This window comes from Pinus tabuliformis, chromosome 8, assembly GCF_031772625.1.
Source record: "Pinus tabuliformis cultivar Carrire ecotype Pingquan chromosome 8, CPIR1, whole genome shotgun sequence".
In the NCBI taxonomy this organism is placed as follows: Eukaryota; Viridiplantae; Streptophyta; class Pinopsida; order Pinales; family Pinaceae; genus Pinus; species Pinus tabuliformis.
Window position 1 is genome coordinate 1,725,209,004 of NC_142294.1, and position 27,903 is coordinate 1,725,236,906.

Here is a 27,903-nt window from a genome sequence, read left to right on the forward strand (position 1 = left end):
GCTAGACAGAAAGGAAATAAGAGAGCTTCTACTCCTATATATATAAACCAAAAAAGAGAAAAAACTATCCATGTAAAAGATCAGTGGGAGGGAATCTTGACAGGTTCATTCTTACCCTATCTTGGAGTGTGCTTAGAATCTGCAAATTCCAAGCCATTAGCCTTTTTAGCTATGATTGAAAGCTTGTGGTCAACTACTTTGATTTGAAGCTATATCTCATCCAATTAGAGGAAATTCTCTTGATAGGCCTCTTTTTTTCTCGTAACACCTTACACATGAGAGTTTTAGATTACCAATAAGTGTCCACTATTTTATAGTATTTGGTAATTTGGACCTTGGTGTTACTAACATCAAGAACCTAGGGACTAATTTCTTTATTCACTTCATCGTCTAGAAGAAACCCACTTTCCATTCTCGCTTCCACTTCTACAACCTCAATTTCATCCTTGTGTGGAGGATTTTGGGCTTAGAAAGCCCTTGCAAACACTTCAACTTTCTTTTTGAGCATGGGATAGGGTCAGCCAGTTGCTCCCACACCAACTCCAATGACTTTGACCACCACGAGTCATAGTTCCTAACAGAATAAAAAAAAACAAATAGTAACTATCCTACATTGAATTTGCCAATTAAATTATAATAAAATGTAACTTCAATTAATTTATAATAAAATGTAATACGATATATAAACATATGTAATACGGTGTGGGGTTCATGCAGTTGGTGTGACATAATCATGAACCTAGCTTTCACGGCTACATCACGAAGCATTTTAAAGGACCTTTTCTTGTTTGTTGTGACATAGCTTTTATGAAAGGACGTTGAACATCTACGAAATGTTTTTATCGTTCTAAACTATCCATACACGACACCAACCACAACTTATTATTATTGAGAAGTGGACTTAATACACACTTGTTTGAATGCATCATTTTCATAAAATATTCATTCAAATAATATAGGCATTATGGATATTATTTTTCTAAAATAATAAATATTTTGATGATTCTGATAATAAAAAATGTATGTAATTTTTTATTTTTAAAATATATATAATAAATAATTAAATTTGATATATTTAGTGAATATTTTTATTTAAAATAAAATAAAAAGAATACTACATTTTAGGGACAGTTTAATTGGTGATTAAAGTAATGTGAAATTTGTGAAAATTAAGAGATCTAAAGTTTAAATTTTTTTGGTTATGATCTCGTTTATGGAAAAGACGACAAATAGTAAACTCTGAGAGATTCACTAGTAATTACATGTCAAGTGGGCTACTAGATTTCTCTGACATACTAAAAAAAAATATCATATATTCATTAAATTTAAAAAAAATAAAATAAAAAATTATCCAATGCATTTATACTAGATCATATATATTAACTATTACTATTGTGTAACTAAATATTTATTTTTTCAGTAATGAGAAAACCCCCGTTTATGGAAGCGGTACATACATAGAACCCTTTTCAGGATATTACAAGATAATCATGTCATGCGACTGGAATCCGAGTAGGGAGGTTATCATTAAACCCTCCCAACCACCCGAGCTATACATCATTGACAATGTAACTAAATATATATCATATACTATATTATTATATTTATATTTTATATAAGATTGTCAAACAATTTTCACAACATCATAAATTTTAAAATTAAAACCATCTTTTTTTAAATAAATATATATTCATATACTATATTATTATACTCATATTATATACATAATGTCAAAAAAAATCTTCATGAGTTTAAAAAAAAAATTAATCAACAAAGTTTTTCCATTAGTTTTTTCTTTAATTGCTTTTAATTTTGATCTCTTTCTATCCTGTTATTTATTTTCATATTTCTAATTTAACCATTATTGTGTAATAAAAAATCAATTAAAATGATACAAAAATAAAATTAATATATCACAAAAAAAAATTGAAATAAAAAATAAATATCTAATATTTTATACTATCAAATAGGTGAACAATTATAATTAGATATAACTAATGTAAAGTTGATGTGTTTACAATATGAATAGGGATTGAAACGATGAGGATGGCGAGCGTGGGTTTCGACCCGGGAACCCTAGGCCTATGGCCTAGGTGATGCAGACTTTGCAGTTGTGACATGCAGGTACGGGGTTCTTGCAGCGCTGGCGGACTCTTCAAGCTTGTCTGCGTTTTTCGTTTTGGGCACCCGGGTTAGGAGACAGCTGGGAGTCAAAAGTCTCTTTTCAGACTGGCGAAGTTTTCTATTTCGGTTTGGGGTTTTACGGAGAGCGGTTTACTGAAGTCTATACCCGTGATTTTTCTCGTGGTTTTATGCTGTTTCGAGCTATTGGCAAGATAGTTTCCTTTGTCTGCAGGCGGTTTCAGCATTATTCCCGGGTAACGGTTGCGAGGAGGGTCGTTATTACGAGGTTTGGTGTGGTTATTTACCATGGTAATTACTAGCGAGTTGGTGGAGCTTGACCCATCCCCTGAAGACATCCTTTCGGTGTGGGGAAAGGATATTAATGAGCAAAACCTCGGTGAATACTATGCAAAACACGACAGTCATGGGTCTGGTGCTTTCTCGGCAGGGTTTTCGCGGGCATCAAAAACTGCAAAAGGATTGTTGGACGAGAGTTGGGACCTCTCGGGCGTTTTGGGTCTAAATGGCAAGGGCTCTGTAGGTGAAAACCCTCAAGCAAATCAAAGTGCGTGGGGTGCCAAGGGTTTCGTCCCATCTGGTGGTAAGTCTTTTTCTCCCTCAAAAATTTTTTGCCCGACTGGCGGCCTTGAAGATATCATCAGCTCAGCTCAGAATATAGGAATTTGGAGGCCCGTAGGGGGTATACAAACTACAGGGAGCGAAGTCGGAGGTACCTCCCATCTGTCGGCTGTTAACAGAGTCCTTTTCTCAAAGGACTCCTCTCAGAGGATAGCAGGGCCGGAGGGGTTTTCGTCCGGTGCTGGAAGACCTGAAAAGCAGGGGCTTGAATCAAAATCTCCAGGTGCAGTTAAGGGTTTTGAGGAGGGTTTTGCGGTTGAAGGAGATGTGGGCAGCCCGATTGAAGGGCTGATAGAAACCCCGCCCAGCAATGGGGTTGAACAATCAACTGGCAAAGAAGATGGGGAGTCAAGGGAAGCTGGAGATCAAAACCCCGCTGACGGAGTCAAGGGAGCGGAGTCGGAGTCGCGGAAGTCAGGGGAGAAAAGGAAGAAGACCAAACCTCTGAAGAAGAAGCGGTTTGCAAATCTGGTTCTCGGCATGGATGTGCAGGTGGAGGAGGTTCTGGATGTGGCAGAGGTCACCCTTGTAGGCAGAATTAGAGGACGGCCTGTTTCGGGAAAATCCCTTAGGCAATGGGCGGAGAAGCAGTGGATGGATACCCCAGCTTCTTCTTTCAAAACAAACTTGCTAGTTAAAGGTTGGTTCATGGCAAGTTTCGACAGTAAGGAGGCTCTGGAGTGGGTCGAGGGAAAGAACTGGGAGTTTGAGAACCGGCCTGTTTTCTTCAAGAGATGGACCCCTCTATTCGATGCTTCAAAAGAAAGGGTCGAAGAATTTCCTGTATGGGTTAGGGCTCCTAATCTGCCCCCTTTTCTTTGGGCGGACTCTGTGTTCAAATCAATAGGGAATCTTTTGGGCACCTTTCTGGATGTTGATAGATCATATCTCCATACTTATGAAAAAGCTGTGGCAAGGATTCTAGTGAGGCTCAATCCGACGGATGGTTTGGTAGAATCAATAACATTACAATACAGGGAGTATGTCATCGAACAACCACTGGACTATGAACTTCTTCTTTTTCGATGCCATCGGTGCCACGAGTATGGGCACTTGGTAAGGGATTGCCCGATGGGAAGGAGAAGGAGAAGAACACAAGGCAGAGAAGAGGAGTGGGAGGGGTCTTGGAAGCATGAAGTGAAGCCGATGGCGGGGTCTGTTCCAATTGGCACTCATTCAGAAGAACCCTTACATCAGTCAGCGGAGGAACAGCTTCAGGAGGATGGTATTCCGGTGCGTCCTCCAGATGTCCAACCAATCATGGAACCGTCTCCCGCTGAACCGGATGCCGATGCTGATGTTGAAGAACCTGGTATGCAGTTTTCTCCATCCACTTCTGCTTTAAATTCTGAATATGTAGTCGGGGATATTCCTCTGTTTAAAAATTGTAATGATGTCATGCAAAAACTAGAAAATTTGTCAGTCGATATGCCCTCCAATCTGAACTGTGAGGATATTCCCCCGGGGGGTCAGGGTGCTGGGTCTTCCTCTGCTGCTTGCCACTATAACCTTAGATCCCTCAGTAAGAAGCCAGCGGTTTCGAATGAGTATATGGAATCCGTAGGTGGGTTAGGAGCTGAGTCGTCTAAGAGTCTATCAAAAAAAGGTAGAGGTCGAAAATCTCTTCTTTCAAAAGCACAAGTTAAAGCAATTTATGATGTAGCTGATGGAAAACAAATGTCAATTCCTGGGGCGCTTAGAGCAGCAAAAACCCCTAAGGTGGTTAAAAAATGATTTGTTTCTCTTGGAATTGCAGGGGTTTAGCCAGTAAACCCAAAAAACTGGCTTTAAAGGACCTTATCTCTCGACTTAACCCGGACATTGTTTTCCTTCAAGAAACTTTGGGCAAAAGCGCAGATGTTGAATATGCCCTTCGTTCTTTCTTACCGGGCTGGGTCTTCATAGCTATTGATGCCTCCGGTCATTCTGGAGGCCTGGCTATTGGATTCAAGGAAGGAAGACTGAAGTTGTTAAATCAATGGGGCCTTTCAAATGTTCTGGGATTGGAGGTTGTCTCCCCAGACTTTGATTTTCCGCTGTTGTTTGTGAATGTCTACGGTCCCTGTCAGGGTAGGGTTTCTTTCTGGAACGATCTCCTCTCAAAGGGCCTGATAAAGGATAAAAATCTAATAATTGGGGGTGATCTAAATTTTTCTTTGGGGACTGCTGAAGCATGGGGGCCTCTGGCGAGGGAGGATCCTCTGACAGATTTTTTCTCAAACGCCCTCCTCTCTCACAAGTTGATTGATGTAAATATCATTAAAGCTAAACCTACCTGGAGGAACAGAAGATCGGGGGAAGAAAGAATTGCAAAAAGATTGGACCGGTTTCTCATCAGTGAAAGGTTGGCTTCAAACATCCCTTTGTTCAGGCAATGGGTAGGTGAAGGGGGAAATTCGGACCATTTTCCCATTCTGTTGGAATTCTCCAAGCCTCCTCCAAAGCCGGCTGCTCCCTTCAAATTTAACGCATCCTGGCTACAGGAGGACTCTTTCATTAAACTCTTCAATGATACTTGGAGACATTCGAGTTTGGGGCATTCGGAGAACAAAGGAGCCTTTTTCATGGATAACCTAAAAAGACTCAAGAAAGCAGTCATCGAATGGGCATCAGCTAGGAGGAAAAAGCAATCCGAAGAGTTAGTCAGTATTGATGAGGCTCTTGGGGTTCTGGAAGACCCAGATTCTGATGCCTATGCAACTCAGGAATCGAAAGAAAGAATTTTGGCCCTGGAAAAGAGTAGAGCTAAGATATTGCTGGAAAAAGAGGAGGAGTGGAGGCTGAAAAGCAGAGCTATCTGGTTGAAAGCGGGGGATGAAAATACAAAATTCTTCCACAACTATGCAAAGGGCAGGAGGAATGCAAATACTATTTGGAAGTTGCGGGACTCTGAAGGCAGAGAGGCCTCATCTTTTGAAGAGTTATCAAATATGGGAAAGACCCATTTCCAATCCCTCTTCTCTGACCCTGGGGGGATCTCCTTGCCTGAAATAATCAGAACGGCCCAAGCTTTTCCCCGTTTTGTGGAGGAGGAAGATGCAGAAGATCTTTTTAGAGAAGTGACAAAGGAGGAAGTAGAAAGCATAATAAAATCTATGGCGAAAGATAAAAGCCCGGGACCCGATGGATGGACTATAGAGCTGTTCTCCCACTTTTTTGAATCTATTGGAGCAGAACTTACTGAAGTAGTGGAGGAATCTAGGAGGAAAGGAGAAATCTATGGCCCGTTTAATGCTACTTTCATAGCTCTCATTCCAAAAAAAGAAGACCCGGTGTCCTTTGAAGATTTCAGGCCTATTTCGCTGTGCAATACCATCTATAAGATTATTGCAAAAATCATTGCGGTTCGCCTGAAACCTATTTTATCCTCCTGTATCTCAAAGGAGCAATTTGGTTTCTTGGATGGCCGCCAAATCCACGAAGCAATCGGGGTAGCCCAGGAAACTATTCATAGTATCAGGCAAGCAAACAAAAAGGGGGCAGTGATCAAAATCGACCTTTCAAAAGCTTATGACAGGGTCAGCTGGACGTATTTAAGGATGCTCTTGACCCATTTAGGCTTTCAGGTGGGTTTTATAAACTGGATCATGGGATGCATCTCAAATGTAAATTTTGTTGTTCTGATAAATGGAGCTGCATCACCTTTCTTCAAAAGCCAAAGAGGTCTGCGTCAAGGTTGTCCGCTCTCCCCTCTGCTATTCCTCCTAGCAGCAGAAGGACTAAGCAGACTGATCTCAAAGGCCAAGAGTTCAGGTTTGGTAAAAGGTTTGGAAGTTGCTGTTAACTTATTCATTACCCATCTACTTTTTGTCGATGATATTCTTTTGTTTACAAATGGGAATGTAAATGAAATTAAAGAGTTTAAACTCATTCTTGATCAGTTTCTGAAAGCAACAGGACTTCAAATAAATGAAAGGAAGTCCCAATTAATTTTTGAAGGTTTCAGTAGGCAAGAGGAGATCTTGATTGCTTCTCACTTGCCCTTTGGAACCTGTAATATGGAGCAGCCTTTCAAATATCTTGGTTTTTGGCTAAAACCATCCTCCTACAGAAAGCAGGACTGGAACTGGTTGATTGCGAAAATTGAACAAAGAATATCCCATTGGAGCTTCAAGTGGCTATCGCGGGCAGGCAGACTTACACTGGTAAATTCGGTTCTGCAGGCTATTCCGGTTTTCTGGGCTGCATTGACTTGGATACCAAAAGGGACTCTCTATAAAATAAAGCAGATTTGCAGTCGGTTCCTGTGGTCTGGGTCAAAAGAAGACACTGTTCTCCCGTGGGTGGCTTGGGATAAGATCGCTAGGCCAAAAGATTGGGGCGGGTGGGGTCTGAAAAGCCCTATTGACTTTAGTCAATCCTTGGCTGCTAAATCTGGATGGAGAATCATTTCTTCGGAGAACCTCTGGACTAGGGTGGTAAAGAGGAAGTACATTGATCCTACTCCTCTTGAAGATTGGATTAGGTGCCCAAACAAAAAAGGAAGGAACTGTTCTGTTATTTGGAAAGCCACCACAGAGGCTTTTAAGGTAATTGAACAAGGTCTGGCTTGGCGGGTAGGGAATGGTGAATGTTTGAGGATTGGCAGGGACCCGTGGGTTGGATGCAGTGAAGGATTCGCCCTATCTCCTGAACTGCTAAATCATTTGGAGGAAAAAGGAATAAAATGCCTAAACCAGATAGCAAATTTGGAGCAGTCATCTATTTGGGGGCAGGCTTGGAAGTCTGCAGATGATTTAGGCTTAGATTTCATTTGGAGGAATGAATGGCAGCTCTTTCTTCAGGAGCTTAAAAGATCAAATGTCAGAATAAAAGACAGGCCGGATTCCTTGGTTTGGGCACATGCTGAGACAGGGCGATATTCTCCAAAGGCTGGGTACAATTTTTTGATGAAGAAAAAGGGTTGGGAGCCTCCTGTTTGGTGGGCAAAGCCTCTGTTTAAACTGAAGTGTCCTAAAAAAGCTAGGATCTTTTTCTGGTGTGCTTTAAAAAACAAAATTCCTACTTGGGATGTCCTTCAATCCCGGTTTAAACAGGGGCCTGGTAGATGCCCTCTATGTTTAGCAGACTCAGAATCCATCTCACACATGTTCCTCGCCTGTCCTTTCACAAAGCAAGTCTGGAGTGAAGCGGAAAAGCTCTTAAACGCAAAGGTTAGGTGGGAGGGGGATGTTTTGTCTACTGCCTGGGATTATTGGTGGAACCATTTTCACGAAAAGAATTTGAGAAACTTGCCTCCCATCATCTGCTGGGGCATATGGATTGCCAGAAACCGAAGTATCTTTAAAGAAATTTCGACCCCAGCGGCAGCTATTGCTATTCAAAGCAATGCCATCCTCGCCAGCATTCCTGAGCCGGATGGACCTGTAAAAAATGATCAGCGGAAAGAGTTGCGTCTTAGAGATGGGATTCCGTGGGCTTTTTTCGATGGGGCAGCCCAAAATAATATCACAGGAGCTGGGATCTGTATTCACCTTAGTGCCGTTCACTCGTTAAAAGCCTCAGTGGGACTTGGGATGGGAACAAATAACTTTGCAGAACTTTCAGCCTTAAAGTTTCTCCTTTGCTGGCTCATCCACAGAAATATCCTTGTTGTTCAGATTTTTGGAGATTCGATGAATGTTGTTAATTGGGTCATTGGAAAATACAGATGTCAGCATTACATGTTGTTGCCTTTATTAGAAGAAATCCAATCTCTAAAATTGCAGTTTAATGTTTTTTCAATTGATCACATCTACAGGGACAACAATGAAGAGGCCGACCGGCTTTCTAAAGAAGGTATGCAACAAGCTGTGGGTGCATGGAGAGTAACAGAACAGCTTCAGGATCAGATCCGTGTGTCGGATCTCCCTCCAAACATATAATGTTTTTGTGTTTGTTTTACTCATATGCACCAGTTTTTATCAGTGGTTTTATTTGAAAATGGTGGCATATAAAAACTGTTTCTTTTATATACTATGAGGCTCTGTCTTGATAGAGCGGGATGTTTAAACTGTGTTTACTGTATGTGTTTTTCTGGGTTGTTTTCCTCATGAAAGGAGATCCAGGAGACACATTGGTTTTTTCAATTTCGTTTTGGAATGGTTGTTTAGGCCGGGTACAGGAGTCTTTATAGATTTCTGTAGATATGTTGATGCACTTACTCAGAGGAGCTTTTGCTCCTGACTATGCAGTTTTTTTCAGAATGTTAACTCATATACTATGTAACTTTTTTATGCCTAATAAAAAAGTTCGTCTTTTTTCCTTGGAAAAAAAAAATAACTAATGTAAAGTTAATGGAGTAAGGGCCGAGGGGTTTTTGAGGTTTTTTTGCGAGAGTGTGTTATGAGGTTTTTCATGGGGCGAGGTCTTTTCACATTAACTAGAGGCACATATCTCATTTCTCTATGATTGGGAGAGCATACATTATTATAATTCAAAAAATGGTCACCTAGTCATTTCCTACTAAGTTGATTGAAGTACATCATGTAGCACAGGTTTTTACACATTAAAATCCACTTTCCCCTTAGGAAATAAATTAGCGAATCATTTTCCTAAATTATTTCTCATTAAAATCAAAGAAACCCCATTAAAATAATTAAATAAATCATTGATGATCTATTATTCTCTCAGAATAATTATTAAATCATTATTTATTATTTCTAACGAGTTTTTGACTTCACCACTCAGGAATAATTAAATAAATCATTACTTATTTATTATTCCATATTTAACCCATCTTTATCTCTAGATATAATTATTAAACCATTATTTAATAATTATTTCAAATTTGTTTCAACTTTATTTCCTTAAAGTAATTAATAAATCATTTTAATTTCTTAATTACTTTAATCGTTTTTCTTAATCAAATAAATTAATTATTTTTTTAGTTGGTTTACTAAATAAAGATATTTGACAATTTCAAATACTTTTTCCCTCTCTAAAATATATTAAAATATTCCTAATGGCTAATCTTCATTTAGTCTAACATTTATTATGATTATTCTAAATCTAGATCTTTCCTAATATTTTAATATAAATAGAGGGATTTTCTCCTCATTCTACACATGACCATTCTTATTATCCTCATTATTGTCTTCTGACATTTGAGCTCCCATTTCTAAGTTCAAACCATCACCACTTCTTTTTGCCCTTTACATCCATTAGGAGAGAGGGAGAGATGAAGTTGAAGTGCAGAGTATTCAAGGACCCATACCACAGAGGGGGCTTTGTAGATCCAAGTCTACACATTCTCCTCACTAGGTGTATTCATTTTAATTCAATAATAATAAATATTATTCCCTTTTCATTGGGTCTCTTTCATTTCAAGTGTTGTTGTTTTCTGTTCTTTTTTCCATCATATATTTTGTAGGCTTTCTAACATTTATTTTGTAGATCTAAAGAACAACTACAACTATCATCTTTTGCTATTAGGGCCATTTGTCACAAATAGCTTAAGTGAATTTTTTTGGTACACTTCTCCGAAAAAATTATACTAACAAATGGTGACTTCGTTGGCTTAAAAATTCAGAACTCTGGTGATTGTTTTTTCATTTTCTTTCCCTCACTTTATATTTCTATTTTTAGATTTTTACTCTTTGTTGGAAAAATCTTTGTTCTTCTAGGTTTTTGTTTCCTTTTGCAACTCATAGGTACGGGTCACGCAAGAGATAACATTGTCTACAATAGATATACAAAGCAGGAGCCTTGGAGAGCCAACACACTTTTTGGTGCGGAACCTGCGCTAGTCAGTGCAGCGTTTGGGCCAATACCTGCACCACAATGCAGAAAACATGTTAGAACTTGTGCTGACCATTTTTTTCCATATTTTTCTGCAATTTCCATAATTTTGCTGAGAGTTTTGTTTATGTGTCAGGAAGGGTTTCTTCTTGTTCCCTTTCACCCCTAGGCCTAGAGTCTCTTAGTATGTTTTCTCATTTCGAGGAAGGGAAAATCCCCTTAGGGTTTAGAGTACATCTATGTCATTTAGTAGAAAATTTGCTGAGTTGAGGAGTCTAGTTTGCAGAACTTTTAGCCATTATTTTCTAGCATTGTTTCCATCATTTTTCAATCCTTTTTAGGCCATATTTACAACACTTTGTTTCCTTTTGAGACATGTGTTGAATTTATTCTTTAGGATCCCCGTTATCCTTTTTTTTGCAGTTTGATTCTTGTTATTTTTTCCAACACTTAGCCACTTGTCTATGTTGTTTTTTTATGCATCATTTCAACAGATTTGGCCTTAGATCCCAGTCCCATAGACATTAGATATTTTTGTATTTTAGTTTCTTTGGTTTGCATGTTGTGTCCTCATTTTTTCTTATTGCATCATAACCTTTTTGGGTGGGGAATTGTGTGCTTAATCTTATTGTTATATTAATATTCATTTTTAGTTCCATTTGTGTTTTTAGACTTTATTTCTCAGTGGCATTGGTATCATAAAATGTGCTTTAAATTAACCCATCGAAACACACATTATTACACACATAGTCACAACCGAAGTGAATAAGAGCTTGGTTAGCAAAACCAAGCTAAGACTTTAAACACTTCACATTAATAGCTTAATTCACATGTATTTAAGCCCACTTTGGCACAAGGGGAAAATAATCTTATAGTTAGGTTTAAGATCAGTGGGATAGACTTCAAAAAACACCCATCAATCACATACAGTGAGACATAGAAAATTTCCCTTCCATAGAGCTTGAAATCCTTCACCATTCCACTTAAAAACTAGAGTCCCATCAGAAACCCATTTGAGAGGGGGTTAGGATTAGGTCACAATTCAAGCATTTCTCTTTGAAGCTATACAACTCATAGCAAAAGGATCCCATATCAGCAGCTAACTACCAAGAAGTCCAAGATTTGTGTGCCCCCGTGGGATGAAGGTAACCTTGTAGAAATTATGATGTAGATTTGTAACTAATAAAATTACAATCAAAATCATAAGCCACACACCTACTTTATTGCTCTGCAAGCTCTGCAGAAAGCAATTCACAATCTAGAATAATAATTTCATACAATCAATAAGAAATAACACACATGCACACAATATTGTTTCTAAGGGAAATAAATATGCTAAAATATCCTTTCCTATTTCCATTAATATGATGAAAAGAGATGTATTAGAATTTCTTTTCTCAATTGAGCATAACTTGCAACTGAATAACCTATCTCTCTGCTAACTTTAAAGATTTGATCTAGACTTAACCAAATTTTGTCTCAACTTGAGCCCCTATTTCCTTGTGTTGTTCCTTGAGAAATTAGGCCCCCATTATTTAGGAATTTCTCCAAAATGGATTGTGTAATTCCCTAGATTGATCATCTGACTACATGCAATGCCCTTACACTCAATACTAGTCTACAACTGATGTTACACTGCCTTGGAATCTCCACCAAGCCCGGGGAATTTGAATTCTCTGCATGCACTATCTATTTTGGGTTGATTGATCAGTTAACTAGATCATCATTGAGTTTGACTGAAGTCCCATTGCTTAACTAACCTTCCACTAGTTCATCCAATAGTTAGAACTAGTTTAACTTAAAACAACCTTAGATAACTGAACTTGATTGCTACAAATTAGAAATCACACATGCTTAACTCAACTCTAACTCTTCCAACTCAAATTTACTTAGCTAACTGAGTGATAATATCCATGTCACCTCAGTTAACTGCATCCAAGTTTTTTGCTAATGTGGAAATTCAAAATTTCTCAATTTAATCAAAGGAAAAATCAAATTGAGAATTTATTTTTACATTTTTTAACACTCCCTTTGAGAAATAAAGGGATTATCAACCACCCCTATATTGCACCTGTGGAACTCGAACTTCGCTCGTGACAAGGCCTTGTCAAAATGTCAACATCTTGTTCCGCTGTCGGAATGTACTAAAATAACATTATTCGCCTCTGCACACAGTCCCGTAAATGGTGATACCAGATATCTATATGCTTGGATCAATTGTGAAAAACATGATTCTCAAATATCTTGGTGCAACTCTGATTATCAAAGTAGATCACAGCTGGATCCATCATCTGACCGAACAGACCACCAAGTATGTTTCTCATAGGGGGCTTCACTAAGAGAGCAATACCATACCACGTGGGTTCATATTGGGGGATATATATTGAGGAAAAATTGACTTAATATATTGGGGGATATATAGCGGGTAAAGTGTTTTTATATTGGCAGTTATAAAAAATGGAGCTGAAAGTTAATGAAAATATATAAAGGGGTATAAAAAATTTTAATGGAAAAATGGATACCTACAATATCTAGTGAAAGTAGGGGTTTTTTAAATTGGGGAGGTGTATTGGGTTCATATTGGTAGGGGGTTAAATAATGTGATTTTTAGAGGTATTTTCCAATATGTAGTCAATTTAGGGGTATTGTTTAGTATGCCATGAACGCAGGCGATATGTCAGAGGTTCATTGAGTGAAGTCCCCGTCATTTCTCATCCAGATTGCCTCACATGTTGCTTGACTGGCAGTCATTTATTCTGCTTCTGCTGAGCTAAGCGCCACAAATATTTTCTTGTTGTTGTACTAGGAAAAAACTGTGGACCCAACACTAAAAATTCCACATGATGTACTCTTTCGGTCTGATGGAATCCCCACCCAAATTGCATTTATGAAGCCACACAACTTCACTCTCTCTATCCATCTATACCATAGTCCAAACTAGGTAGTGCCTTTGAGGTATCGTAAAACATGCTTAGCTGCCTTCCAAACTAATTTGGTTGGCCTAACCATAACTTGCCTCAATTGGTTGACTACATAGCACATATTTGGTCATGTGTTCACAAGATACATCAATGAACCCACTAACTATTGGTAATTAGTAGCATCCACTTCTTCACCTGAAGTGGAATCCTCCTTCCTCCAATGGGTTGCTAAAGGTGTCTCCATGGGTTTGTAACTCTCCATGCAAAATCTCTATAGTATTTCATTTGCATACTTTCCTTGAGATACAAACAATTCCCCATCATCTTTCCATACTTCCAGCCCAAGGAAGTAGTGTATGGGACCCATGTCGTTCATTTCAAATTATCTTGCAAGGTCCTCCTTGCAAGATCTTATCAACTATTCATCACCTGCTAAAATTAAATCATCAACATATAAGACAATAATGAGCAATTTACCTTCTACCAAGATATGATAGAGCTTGTATCCGCTTCACTTTTGGTGAAGACCAAGCCAGTGAGATAGTTATCGACCCTGATGTACCAAGCACGAGTTTATTGATTGAGACTGTACAACGCTCACTTGAATATGCATGCATGAGACTCTCGATCAAAAGTCTCAAATCCTTCTGGTTGCTTGATGTACACCTCCTCCTCAATAACTCCATTTAGGAATGTCTATTTTACATCCATCTGGTGGATCTTCCACCCCATCTGTGCATTCAAAGAAATAATTGATCTAATGGATGAGTACCTTTCTACAGGAGAAAAGGTCTCCTCATAGTCAATTCCTTAAACTTAAGAGTACCCTTTGGCCACAAATATGGCCTTATACTTCTCTATGATTTTGTCTATTGCCTTTTTAACCTTGAAGATCCATCCCAAACCCACAACTGATTTATCTGTTGGTCTTGGGACCAATTCCAAACATTGTTCTTTATAATGGATTTGTATTCCTCCACCATTGCATCAACCCACATACGTTTCTCTACTGCTTCCTCGAAGAGGATGGATCAGTCTCTACAAGATCATTCATTAGAGCCATGTAGCCAGTTTACCGATCAGATGACCTTCTCTTACTACGCAAATTTGAAGGAGCACGCACATTATCCCTCGCATCCTACACAAGTCTCTCTGCTTCCCTGATTCTTTTTCTTCCTTCTCTCAATAGTTCTTCTTTAGCGGTTGTCTCCACTCTTTTCTCCTCAATTTGTGGTTGCTCCACAACTTCATGAGGTTCGTCCTTTGGAGCTAAAATCTCCTCTTCTGGTGGTATTTGAATCTCCCTCTCAAGAGAGCACCGCATCACTTTATCCTCATTAAATTTTACATCCCTTCACACAACAGGCATTCTAAGGGATGACAAGTATGCACGATAGTTATGGGTAGTTTCTGTGTAACCCAAAAATATCCCCAATTCGGTTGTCATCTCAAGCTTCTTCCTTGATTCTTTAGATACATGGAAGTAGATAGAGGCTCCAAAAATCTTGAAGTGCGACACATCCATATTTATCCCTCTGAAAGCCTTCGTTGGTGTAATCATACCCAGACTCCGATGAGGACTTTGGTTTTGCAATTAGACTGTTGTGTTGCATGCCTCCACCCACAAGTGTAGTGATAGCCTTGTTCATGCAACATCGCCCTCAATTTTCCCTCAATGATAAGATTGTTTCTCTTAGTCACCCCATTTTACTGTGGGTTGTGGGGTTATATCAACTCTCGTCAAATGCATTCTTTCACATATTTTTTTTAAATTCATTCGACATGTACTCAGCTCCATTTGATCCAAGATCTTTTGCTTATAGATGTGTTAAATAATTACATGCATAGATTGTAGCTTAAACATAGAAATTTAATGTGCACATGAGAAAAGAGGAGAAACACATAAAGCATGAAAGAAGACAAGAAAACTTGATAACAGAGTTAATCTGATTTGGACTACATCTTCGGGCCCTGCTCAATCTATGGGGAGGCCTTTATTCATTAAGTGGCATGAGAAATAAGAGTACAAGCATCAGTTACAAAAATAAGTCTTATACCTCCATACTGAAAAATGGTCGAAAAATGTAGAGATCTGTTGGAGAAATGGACAGCACCATTGCGTTCATGGTGTCGAGAAATGCTGAAACCATATAAAAATTGTCAAAATCTAACAAAGTGAAAATCTAGCCCCCTGGAGAAATTGCTCAGATCATGGTTCCGCCCCTCTCTCTGCACTGCTCATGGTTCCGCCACCTGCAAAATAGCCTGCCTTGAACTACGTGCATGCTCATCCCCCAGGGCACACTGAGCAAAAAGGTTTAAATATGAACTCGTGGGTGGATTACACAACAAATTAGTTGTGGCACAGTGGCAAACTTGGAAAGTAGTTGAGGAGCGGTCCAGGGATCAAATCCCGCCCCTCCCGAAATAATACGCAATAGTTTGATGGTTTTAAATTACGGCGGTAGTGTTTAATGGTGGTTGGGTCTATGCCCCAAGGGTTGGCCCACCACCTATTTTGCTGCGTGCCATGGTTCCGGCCCGACCATAAACCACGGGTCCCAACGGTTATACCAAGTACGGGGGGGAGGGGCTGGTAGTGGCCCACCCCTCCATTAATAATTGTTGATAAGGATTGGGGTGGTGGGGTTGGTGGCCCACCACCCTTTTTTTAATAATTTTTTTTGTTATAAAAACAATATGGTTGTTTTCAAAAATCTGGATTTTAGGCCAAAGGAGACATATTAACAAGCCGACAATTTTGCCCAGAATTCGACCGGAGTTGGCAGGATTCCATCCACTGCAAAAAGTCCAAATTGTGTCTTCATTAATCTTGCCTAGTCAGCAAAAGTCAACCAAAATTTGACTGCCTTTATCTTCGTCATCCGGACTCAAATTGGAGTGTCGTTCACACTGTTGGAATCAGGGCGACGAGCACTTTGATCTGATGTCAAATTAATCGTCTTTCTACCACTTTGAATTTTGAGCCTTTTCCGTGCCACTAGTGTCTGGATATTCTCCTGGATCAATCCTCCACATTGAGGAGATTTTGTACCACCAAAAGCTTTATTAATCAATTGGAAAGTGAGGGAATTGTTCCCTCACTTTTTCTTTTTCCAGCCATTTTCCCTTGCTAGGGTGCATCCCCTTGAAACCAACTCGAAGGTATTCCACATCTCGCCGTCGTGAAGTCCTAGTTCTTCCATCAAGGATGATGTCTTCAGGTAACTCGTCGAGATACTCTGGTGCAAAGTCATCAACTGTAAGAACTGTGCTCACTTCTTCGGTGTCCATAATCAATGGTGGTTCATACAGCTTTAATTTTTCCACATTCACTACGGAGTACATTTGCATATATGTAGGCAAATCGAGATGGAAGGCATTGTTTCCAATATTCTCCAAGATGGTGAATGGACCGTACTGGATTGGTCGCAACTTCTTCCCTTCTCCCTTCATCCTGTTCTTTCTGATATGGAACCACACTTTGTCGCCCACTTGAAATTGATGGTCGACTCAGCGTTTGTTATGTTAGGCCTTGTACCGGGCTTGACTTTTCTCCAACTACTCCTATACTGCTTGGTGAATCAATTGGATGCGCTGAACGAACCACTGCACTTTGTCCCTGTCATCACGTCCAGTGGAGTCATCTTCCCTTCCAAAGACCATATCAAAAGGACCTTTTGGCAGGTAGCCAAAACATGTCTCAAATGGTGAACGATGCATAGATGAGTGTACTTATCGATTGTAGGAATATTACAGATATGGAAGATGCTCATCCCACAACTTAGGATGTTTCCCACAATAGCCTCGCAACAAGTGTACCACGGTGTGATTGACAACATCTGTCTGTCCTTCAATCTATGGATGAAATGTCGTGCTTCTTTTCAACTTGGTGTCCATCATCTTCCACAAGCTGGTCCAAAACTCTTCGAGAAAGTGAAAGTCCCGATCTGACACAATCGATGTGGGCAACCCAAAATGGACACAAACATGCTAAAAGAAAAGATAAGGAGTCTGCTTTGTAGTGATCTGCTTTTTACAAGGTACGAAAATACACATCTTACTAAAATAGTCAATGATGACATACAAATAGTCGTGACTTTTTCTAGACAAAGGAAAACCTCCTACAAAATCCATCAACACACTTTCCCATGGATGACTCGGAATAGGGAGTCGTGTGTAAGCCCGATTTTTCTATTAGAGGGCTTTGAAACAGAACACATCACACATCCCTTTACATAGTGAGTCACAATTTTCTTCATATGAGGCCAAAAACAAAATCTTTGTACATGACACAAAGTTTTCTCAACACCAAAATGACTAGACACAAGGGAGGTGTGGGCCTCCTGGATTACATGCACCCTTTCCCCTGTGGATATGCACAATTTGCCACAGTGATACAATAGTTTCCCCTGCAAGTGATAGTTGTCCACCTGTGAACCATCGGTTAGTTTTGCATAAATATCCTTAAAGTCATCATCGTTAGCATATTGTTCAGCATAACTTTCAAAAGATAACAAAGCATTATGCAAAATAACATAAGCAAAAATAGGAGGGCGAGATAGCATATCGACCACTTTGTTGCTAGTGCCCTTCTTATACTTTATTACCAGATGAAACTACTGAAGAAAATCCATCCACTTGAAATGAAGAGATTGTTGTAACTTGGTTTGTGACTGAAGATACTGCAAGGGTTGATGATCCATATGGATGATGGTCTCCTTGCCGATCAGGTAGTGTTTCCACTTTTTCACACTCTGGACCAAAGCTTATAACTCCTTGTCATAAGTGGGATAGTTTATCATAGCCTGAGAGAACTTCTCTGAATGGTAACATATCAGCTTCCTTTGCTGCATCAGTACATCTCCCATGGCATATCCACTGGCATCTGTCTTGATCTCGAATGGTTGTTGGAGATTTGGTAAGGAAAAGACCGGTGTAGTGCTGATATTTTCTTTCAATGTCTCAAAGGAATTCTACTGCTTTCCTCCCCATTGAAATACTTTCTTTACACTTGTCAATGTGTGTAAAGGTTCTGCACTAATAGAGAAATTGGCAATAAATCTCCTGCAATACTATACTGCACCCAAAATGTTGCGAACCTCGGTTACACTAGTAGGCCTAGGTCAATTTACAATTGTTTCAACTTTAGAAGGATCAATTTTTAGCTGACCATGACCAACAATATGACCTAGGTAAACTAAAGAGGTTTTCCCAAACTCACACTTTGACAATTTTACATAGAGTTTTTCTCTTTTCAATACATCAAGCACTTTCTTCACATGGCATACATGTTCATTCCAACTTTTACTAAAGATAAGAATATCATCTAGATATACAAGAACAAATTCATCAATGAAAGGCCTAAAGAGATCATTCATGACCCTCATGAAAGTGATTGGAGTGTTGCAAAGTCTGAATGGCATCACCATGCATTTGAAAAACCCTTGTTTGGTCTCGAAGGCAGTTTTCCACACATCCTGCTCTGCAATTCAGACCTAGTGATAACCACTACGCAAATATAATTTGGTGAAATAGATAGCATTCTTGAACTGATCTAGTAAGTCATCAATGCGGGGAAGAGGGTAACGATTTTTCACTATGATTTTATTTAGTGCTCCGTAATCCACGCACATCCTCCATGTGCCATCTTTCTTCAGAACTAAGACAATCAATGAGCCGCATGGAGAAGTGCTCGGTCTGATGACCCCTTGGTTCAATATTTCCTACACTTGCTTTTTGATCTCCTCCATCTCAATTGTCGACATCATGTACATGCCAATAGTCGGTAAAGGTGCGTCATGCTGCAAATGGATATCATGTTGGATTTCCCTCTTCGGAGGTAATCCCCTTGGTTCCTGAAACATCTCATCATAGTTAGAAATTAATTCACATAACTCCTTTTTATGCACATGATCACAACCCTAGAAAGCATCAGATAATTCTACATATTTCCCCTTACAACCATAAGCATGCAACCCTTATTGGAATTCACCAACCTCTTCATTTGTCCTACACTTACAAGGTTGGCATTGATTTTAGTTTGATGAGCCCTTACAATATATTCTACCCCATCTTTTGTGATTTGGTATTTGTTTTCATGATGGAAGAAGATTGCCTTTCTATCATATAGATATAGACTCCTTAACACCATTCCACAGATATCCAATAGTATCACATCAAGTTTTACCTCATCGACTAACTTAGAAGCGATCACAAATTTAACCTTGCACTACTTAGTTACATTCAATTTTTCTTTATCATGTATCCATCCAAGTGGGTAAGGTTTTGGATGTGGTTTGGTTTCTAAGCCTAGCTTCTTTACCAAGGACTCTGAGATTAGATTTTCTTGGGATCCGACATCAAATAGAGTTTCCACTTTTGTATGATTTATGATAACTCTAATATGAAATAGCTCAATTCTCTTTTGTTCATTAGGGAGAGACTCATATATTGAACTATTGTCTTCATGTGATTCAGAAATAACATGAGGTGTAAGAGTACCTTTTGTTCCACTGCTATGACCAATGCTTCATCTTTGTAATCGAATCCAAGGTCTTGTTGCACAGTTGCCACTATCTTCTGCTTGCCTTTTCCTCCATACTTCCTTGGTCTCTTTTCCGGGTACAGTTTCCAACAATGATTGTCATCATGACCTTCCTTTTTGTAGTGAGTGGAATAAGGCCTTTCTCCTTCATCTTTCTTGGTTGATGTCGTCCTCTTCTCCTTTCCTTTTCCTTTCACTTTGGGTTTGTCATTTGGAGGTTTGAAAGGTGGTTTCTTGAAATGATCGTCTCTTTCATTTTTTCCCCTGTTCTCAAGATGAATGGCCTTTACACTGGCCGAGTCAATAGTAGTTGGTTTAAACAATAATAATGAATGTCTAAGGTAACTATGTAATGATCCAATATAATTAGTTACTACTTCAGGTGAGTCAAGTGCAATTCCCAAATTAAGTGCTTGTTTTCTAAACTCCTCTGTAAAGCTTTGAGCATCCTGACATCTGCCTTGCCTTAAGTATTTCCAATCCATTAAGGATTTTTTATTTATATCCCAATGGCTAAAATTATTCCTTTAATGCAGAAATGAGACTAGGCCATGAGGAAAGAAGATTTCTCACGCTCTTACTGCTTCGCAATTTTCTCTCCCACCAGACGAGAGCAGTGCTACTCAGCCGAAGAGAGGCCAACTAAATCTTTGCCTCGTCCTCTTCGATCTGTTGAATCCTGCAGTGGATTTCAATCTTCCTAATCCAGTTATTAACTTTTTCTACATTACTTTCACTGTTAAACATGGGATGTTCAAATTTGACATCTAATTTAAAGAAAGGTTTCTTAGATGCATCCCTTGAATTTCTATAATGATGGTGATGAGACGAAGAAGAAATTTTACTCGTGGAAGGAGAATTAGGGGATTCTTCTCCACCATTTCCATGCACTGAACCTTGTTCTTCTAGATTTCTCCCTTCTACTTTCTCCAGCCTTGAAAGCAACTGACCGACATTTTCTACCATTGTATAGAAGCTTTTGCGGAAATTTCGCTCCTCTTCATGACGATCCTCTTCATCTGCCATGTTTCTCCTTCGATGTGCATGGCCCACTAAGGGATCAAAAGACTTTAGTTTCCCTTTGCCACTTCGGAGCCTATTTCTTGTTAGCATACAAACATGCAATTCACATCTACAAAGACCTGCTCTGATACCACTTGATCCAATATATTTTGCTTATAGCTGTGTTAAAGAATTACATGCATAAATTTTAGCTTAAACATAGAAATTTAATGTGGACATGAGAGAAGAGGAGAAACAAATAAAGCCTGAAAGAAGACAAGAAACCTTGATAACGGAGTTCATTCGATTTGGACTACATCTCCGGGCCCTGCTCGATCAATGGGGAGGCCTTCATTCATTAAGTGGCATGAGAAAGAGGAGTACAAGCATCAGTTACAAAAAGGAGTCTTATACCTCCATACTGAAAAATGGCAGAAAAATGTAGAACTCCGTTGGAGAAACGGATGGCACCATTGCCTTCGTAGCGTCTAGAAATGCTGAAACCATATAAAATTTGTCAAAATCTGACAAAGTAAAAATCTGCCCCCCTAGAGAAATTACTTAGATCATGCTTCCACCCCTCTCTCTACATTGCTCATGGTTCTGCCACCTGCAAAATAGCCTACCTCAAACTACGTGCGAGCTCCTCCCCCATGGCGCACTGAGAAAATAGGTTTAAATATGAACGTGTGGGCGGATTACACAACAAATTAGTTGTGGCGCAGTGGTAAACTTGGAAAGTAGTTGAGGAGGGGTCGGGGGATCAAATCCTGCCCCTCCCAAAATAATACACAATAGTTTGATGGTTTTAAATTATGGTAGTAGTATTTCATGGTGGTTGGGTCTGTGCCACAAGGGTCGGCCCACCACCTATTTTGTTGTGTGCCATGGTTCCAGCTCGGCCATAAACCACGGGTGCCAACAATTATACCAAGTATGAGGGGGAGGGGCCAGGGGTAGTGGCCCGCCCCTCCATTAATAATTGTTGATAAGGATTGAGGTGGTGGGGTTGGTGGACCGCCACCCTTTTCTTAATATTTTTTTTTGTTATAAAAACAATATGGTTGTTTTCAAAAATCTAGATTTTAGGCCGAAGGAGACATTTTGACAAGGCGACAATTTCACCCGGAATCCAGCCAGAGTTGGCCAGATTTTGTCTGCCGAAAAAAGTCCAAATTGTGTCTTCATTAATCCTTCCCAGTCAGCAAAAGTCAACCAAAATTTGACTGCCTCTATCTTCATCATCCAGACTCGGATTGGAGTGTATTTCACACCATTGGAATTAGGGTGATGAGCACTTCGATCTGATTCAAGTTAATCGTCTTTCTGCCACTTTGAATTCTGAGCCTTTTCCATGCCACTAGTGTCTAGAGATCCACATGGATCACCATTATCGCTCCTTAGAGCTTTCACCTTTTTTCCAGTTTCTTTCTCAACTAATGCCTTGAATTCTACGAAATTGGAGAATGTCTCATCTTTCTTCTGCATTAAGAAGATCAAGTACTTCCGTGAGAAGTCATCAACAAAAATGAAAAGATATTTGTGGTTGGTAATGGAGGTTGTCAAGAAAGGTCCACATATATCAAAGTGGATACTTTCTAAGACTGCATGTGCTTTTATATCTCGATCATGGAATGTGGATTTTGTGTACTTCCCTAAGGTACATCCTTTGCATACATCCTACTGCTCAAGTGCTCCTTTAGGGAGACCTATTGTTACTTGAAGCATAATATTCAAAGCGCCATGATGAAAATAGCTAAGTCTTTTGTGCCAAACTTCATCGACATCATGGATCTGCACCTTCTCCATAATATTCCACATCTAGCTTATACAAGTTCTTCACACAAACCCTAATCTACTTCACTTGTCCTGTGGTTGTGTCTTAGGAATGCCTTTCCTTTTCTGAAGATCACATCATAACAATGGTCTTCCAAAATGGAAACAAAGATAATATTTTTCTTTAGGTCTATAACAAAGATTACATCCTTGAGCCTGAGATGGGAGCCCAAATCCCTCTGAAAGGTGACTTTATGAACCCCAGTCACACTGTACCTTCCACTGTCTCCCAAATCAATGTGCATCTACAAATATTTTTCTTCTATGTCAGTGAAAAAATATCTACACCCTGTCATGTGGAACGATGCACCTAAGTCTAAGTACCACACGCTCCTCATCACTATATTGGACATGCATGTGCTAAGGGTAAAGTCAAGCTTGAACTATGAAGCCAATGCTTCACCTGTCTCTCCTCCTGAAGTCTTCTTGTTTTCCTTTTTGTATGGACACTTCATGGCATAGTGCTCAAATTCATGAAAATGGAAGCATTTAATTTTGGAAAAATCTTTCTTCATACCCTCTTGGTTGGTTTCTGGTTTGGATTGAGATTTCTTTCCTTTTCCCTTCTGTCCCTTTCCAACCATTACAATTTTTTCTTCATCCTTACCTTTGGTTGAAGTCCCATCACTGGTATTCCACCTTATTTCCTCTTGTACCAAATCATACCATAAGTGTTCCCAATTTGGTAGTTTCTCCCTCCCATTCACTAAATCTTGGTAGATATGCTAGCTCTTAGGAAGGCCTAGAAGGGCTAGCCTTATCAAGTCATCTTTTGGAAAATTTACACCATCCTAGAGTTCATCATGACATCATGTGAACTTGATCAGATACTGCAAAATAGTGTCATTCTTCTGCATCTTGATATTTTGAATTTTATCCTTGAGTGTCAGGTTCTTGTGGTCACTACTATTCTCAAACAATTTCTTCAGTGCTTTCCACATTACTAACGAAGTTTCTTTCCTATGGATATTTGAGAAAATGTGATCACTTACTCCCTCCAATATTATTCTCTTCACCTTGGCTACATATTTCTTCCACTGACCAAGGTTTTGGGCATCATATTCTAGTGGTTTTGCAACATATGTCTTGATGTATTGTAGCAATCCATCGTCATCCAATACCCCCTTCATGTGATCCTTCCATGCAACAAAATTAGAGTTTCCTTCAAAGGCATACTCTAGCCTTAGTCCATTGAAGGCCATCTTCTCATCTCTGAAGAGATCTTGCTGCATTGAACTCCAAATCCAAACATCTTGAGAAAAAACTTCAAAATTCCTTCCCTAATGTGAATCCTGCTTATTATAAATAGAGATGTATTAAAATTTCTTTGATCAACTGAGCACAACCTACAACTGAATAACCTATCTCTTTTCTCATTGTGAATCTTTGACCTAGACTTAGTCATAATTTTCCTCAGGTTGAGCTCCTATTTCCTTGTTTTGTTACTTGATAAATTAGACCCCTATTATTTAGGAATTTATCCAAAATGGATCACAAAATTCCCTAGGTTGATCATTTGACTGCATGCAACACCTGTACACTTAAGACTAGTATACAATTGATGCTAGACTGCCTTAGAATCTCCACCAAACCGGGGCACTTGAATTCTCTACATGAAATAACTATTTTGGGTTGATTGACCAGTTAACTGGATGATCATTGAGTTTGACTAAAGTACATCTGCTTAACTAACCTTCCACTAGTTCCTCCAACAGTTAGAACTATTTTAACTGAAAACAACCTTAGATAATAGACCTTGATTGATACAAATTAGTAGTCACACATGCTTAACTGAACTCTAACTCCTCCAATTCGAATTTACTAAGCTAACTAAGTGACAAGAGCCATGTCACCTCATTTAACTACATCCAGGTTGTCTTCTGATGTGGAAATTTGAATTTTCTCAATTTTATCAAGGCAAAATCAAATTGAGAACTTATTGTTGCATTTTTTAACAAACCTTAGTGGTCAGTGTTAGTAAAAACCCCTATAGGTGTGGTTGTCAGCAACAACCATTCCTCTTCCTTACCTTCCCCTGGACAACTCTACTAGCAAATATTATACCCCATCAAGTAAGAAGTGTTTTGGAAGGCTATCTAAATCAGTAGAACTAGGACTTATTTGAGGCTTAGAAAACCTTTAGGCTAGAGGTCATTTTTCTTTGATAGGATGCATTTTCTTGAATTAAAGTATCACATCATTATAGTTAGTTTGCACCTTGCACCAATGCATTAGGTGTTTTCTTTTTGTTTGTTGTGCTCATTCTTCCTTACGATTTAGCCTTCGGAGTTCTTATTTTGTCCTGGCATCATTGCACCCGATAGGTTCTTGTTGCAGAGACTTTGTGGCCTTCACCCTAGGCTCATTTAGGATATCCTCTCACCCTTTCTTGATGAGTCAAGGTCCCTCCATCCAGTCCAAATAGTCCACATAAGGACTATAGTTCTTCTGATTCTTCTAGCTTCTCCTTAGATTATGTATCCTCCCACACCCACACCGTTACAATGTTATGCACTTGTGGGTGGTGGAAACCTAGGCGGTGACACTGGTCCTAACCAAGGTAACCCTCAAGGAGGAAATATCATAACCTCTTTTGGTATGGTATCTAATCAACCTTTACTTCCCTACATGGTTGGTTTGAGCCTCCCCAATTTAAACCATCTCATCAATGATCCCCTTCTACATGACCAAAATTGGCCTCCCATGCCAACCAAACTTCCCTCAGACATCCCCAAGTTTGAAGGGAATCCTATACAAGTCCCTACAACCAATGTTTTCTCTTTCCATATGTGGTTCTCCTCCAGCTCCATTATTGAGGACTCCTTTCATATTCACCTCTTCCAACACACTCTAACTAGAGTTGCTTCCAAGTGGTATGTCGACCAACCACATGCCTCTCATTCCACCTTTGTGACTCTCTCCAATGCCTTCCTATCATATTTCTAATTACCTCTTTGATATGACATCAGTACCAAACTTTTGACTTCCTTTTGTCAAACTTCTGCCACTCACCTTTTTTATCAAGTACAAGAATAGCACAAAAGGAGGAGCCTATGCAATTCTCTTGAATTCGAGGACCATGTCTACATGGAATAGTTTTTGCGAACTCTCCTATCCCCCATAGGTAAATATGTTGCCTCTCACTTCGCTCAAGATGAGGAAGAATATCTATAGATAGTTTGGAAATATTATCTAATATATGCTCAAATATGTTATTTTTATACCGTCCTTCCTGATCTCCCTAGGACTTGTGTTACTTCTGCCTAGGGGCATCACATGCTACTGATGGTATCGTTACATCCCTCTCTTACCCTCACCCATCACCATATTCTCAACCTCCTATCAGTTATGGTCAACCCCAGGGGAGAACTGTTCCACCTATGCTTATCCTTCTCCTGATCCTTCTTGTTTTAACTCTTACCAAGGTATGAGTATGTCATACGTATTTTCCCATCCAAATTAGTTGATGCCAGGGCTAGATATTGTTCAGCCTAGTTAACAGAATGTTACCGCAAACTCTTACTATCCATATGCACCACCTAGTGCTCCAACCCCAATGACACTAGCAACTCAACCTCCCATGCCTCAACCATATCTACCACAACAACGACTACCTCCATAGATTCAATTATATTCTCAACAGAATGCTATCATTCCTCCCAACCCCAAGAGAAGAAACAAGGGGAAAGGTAACCAAAATCAGCCATCTCAAGGTAATCAAGACAACTCAAGTAGACAACCTAATGTCAATAAGGGTGGTCAATCTAATCCTATAACCTAGAATTAGGGAATGTATCCCATGTAGAACCAGGCTCTCAAAACCAATAAACCTTATGCATGTTGCGGAACCTATGGCCATTACACTCACAAGTTTCCCCTTCTCCGTCATATGAAAAAATCATGGGAAGACCAGGAAGCTACCTCTAGAGGGAAATAACTTATGCATCCACCCATCCCTCCCTCTATGCAGCCGATTGTGCTTACCAATTTTTTCCCTCACCAAGGATATATGGCTACCCAAGCCAGATGAAATCCCCCACCTCCTCCACCCTTGCAACCAGGGAATGGGCCATATTGGATTCTTATTATGAATTCCAAATATATCAAGCTCCAAACTTAGTCACACCAATATGACAACCCTCCTGAAAAATTGACCAATTCTCGACCCAAAGTTTGCAGTGAGCCCATTTCATCACCAAATGGTACCTTACATATCCCTCAACCTAAGGTTGAGGTTCAACATAAGATCACCAAAGGGTCATTACATCGAAATGTTACTATTTTTCAAGCCACCCACACTTATAGTACAATACATGACTTGGCACAGTCTCCTACCTCCATGTCAACATTGGAAGTTCTACAGACGTTCCGTCCCAATGAAAATATCTACTATCTACTTTGGGTGTTGTGGATCCTTATAATGATCATATAATCATATTTGAAGTTGATAAAGCAAATCATTATCCTCTTCCATCCTTCAGTTATTTTCAGATACCAGTCTCCATAAAAAGCGTCATTGTTTAATAATGTATAATCGACGAATGCACATCCACTTATGTGATGGATGCCAATGTCTGGGAGAACGTTGGTTCCTGTGACCTGTCACCACCAACCATCACTCTTTATGCATGGTACTATCACCCCTCGCATCCTCTTGGTTTATATTGGAGTTACCCCATAACCATTGCTGGAAATTAGGTCATGATTGATATCAAAGTTATTGATGCCCCTCTCAATTATACCTTCTTTCCTGGTCATAGCTTCATGTATTCCATGTCAACAATCACATATCTTGTCTTTCTTAAGATGTGTTTTCCCCATATTCAAAAGGTCGTCACCATCGATCAACTTACTTACTATGACCCTCAATCTCAAACCTCTCCTTTAAATATCATTTCATCAATGGCAGGAAATAAGACCACCCCTACCTTCACCAATGTTTCTCCTTGAGTCTATAAAGATTCCACACTGCTTGGGGCTTATCATGGCCCACCACCTATCTCCATTGAGCCCAGCTCTTTCAATGTTTGCATTCTTCAAGAATCATGGGTTGGAAACAAGTAGTCTAGTACGTCTTCCAAATATCCATCTCCCTAACAATATGTTTCTCAAGAT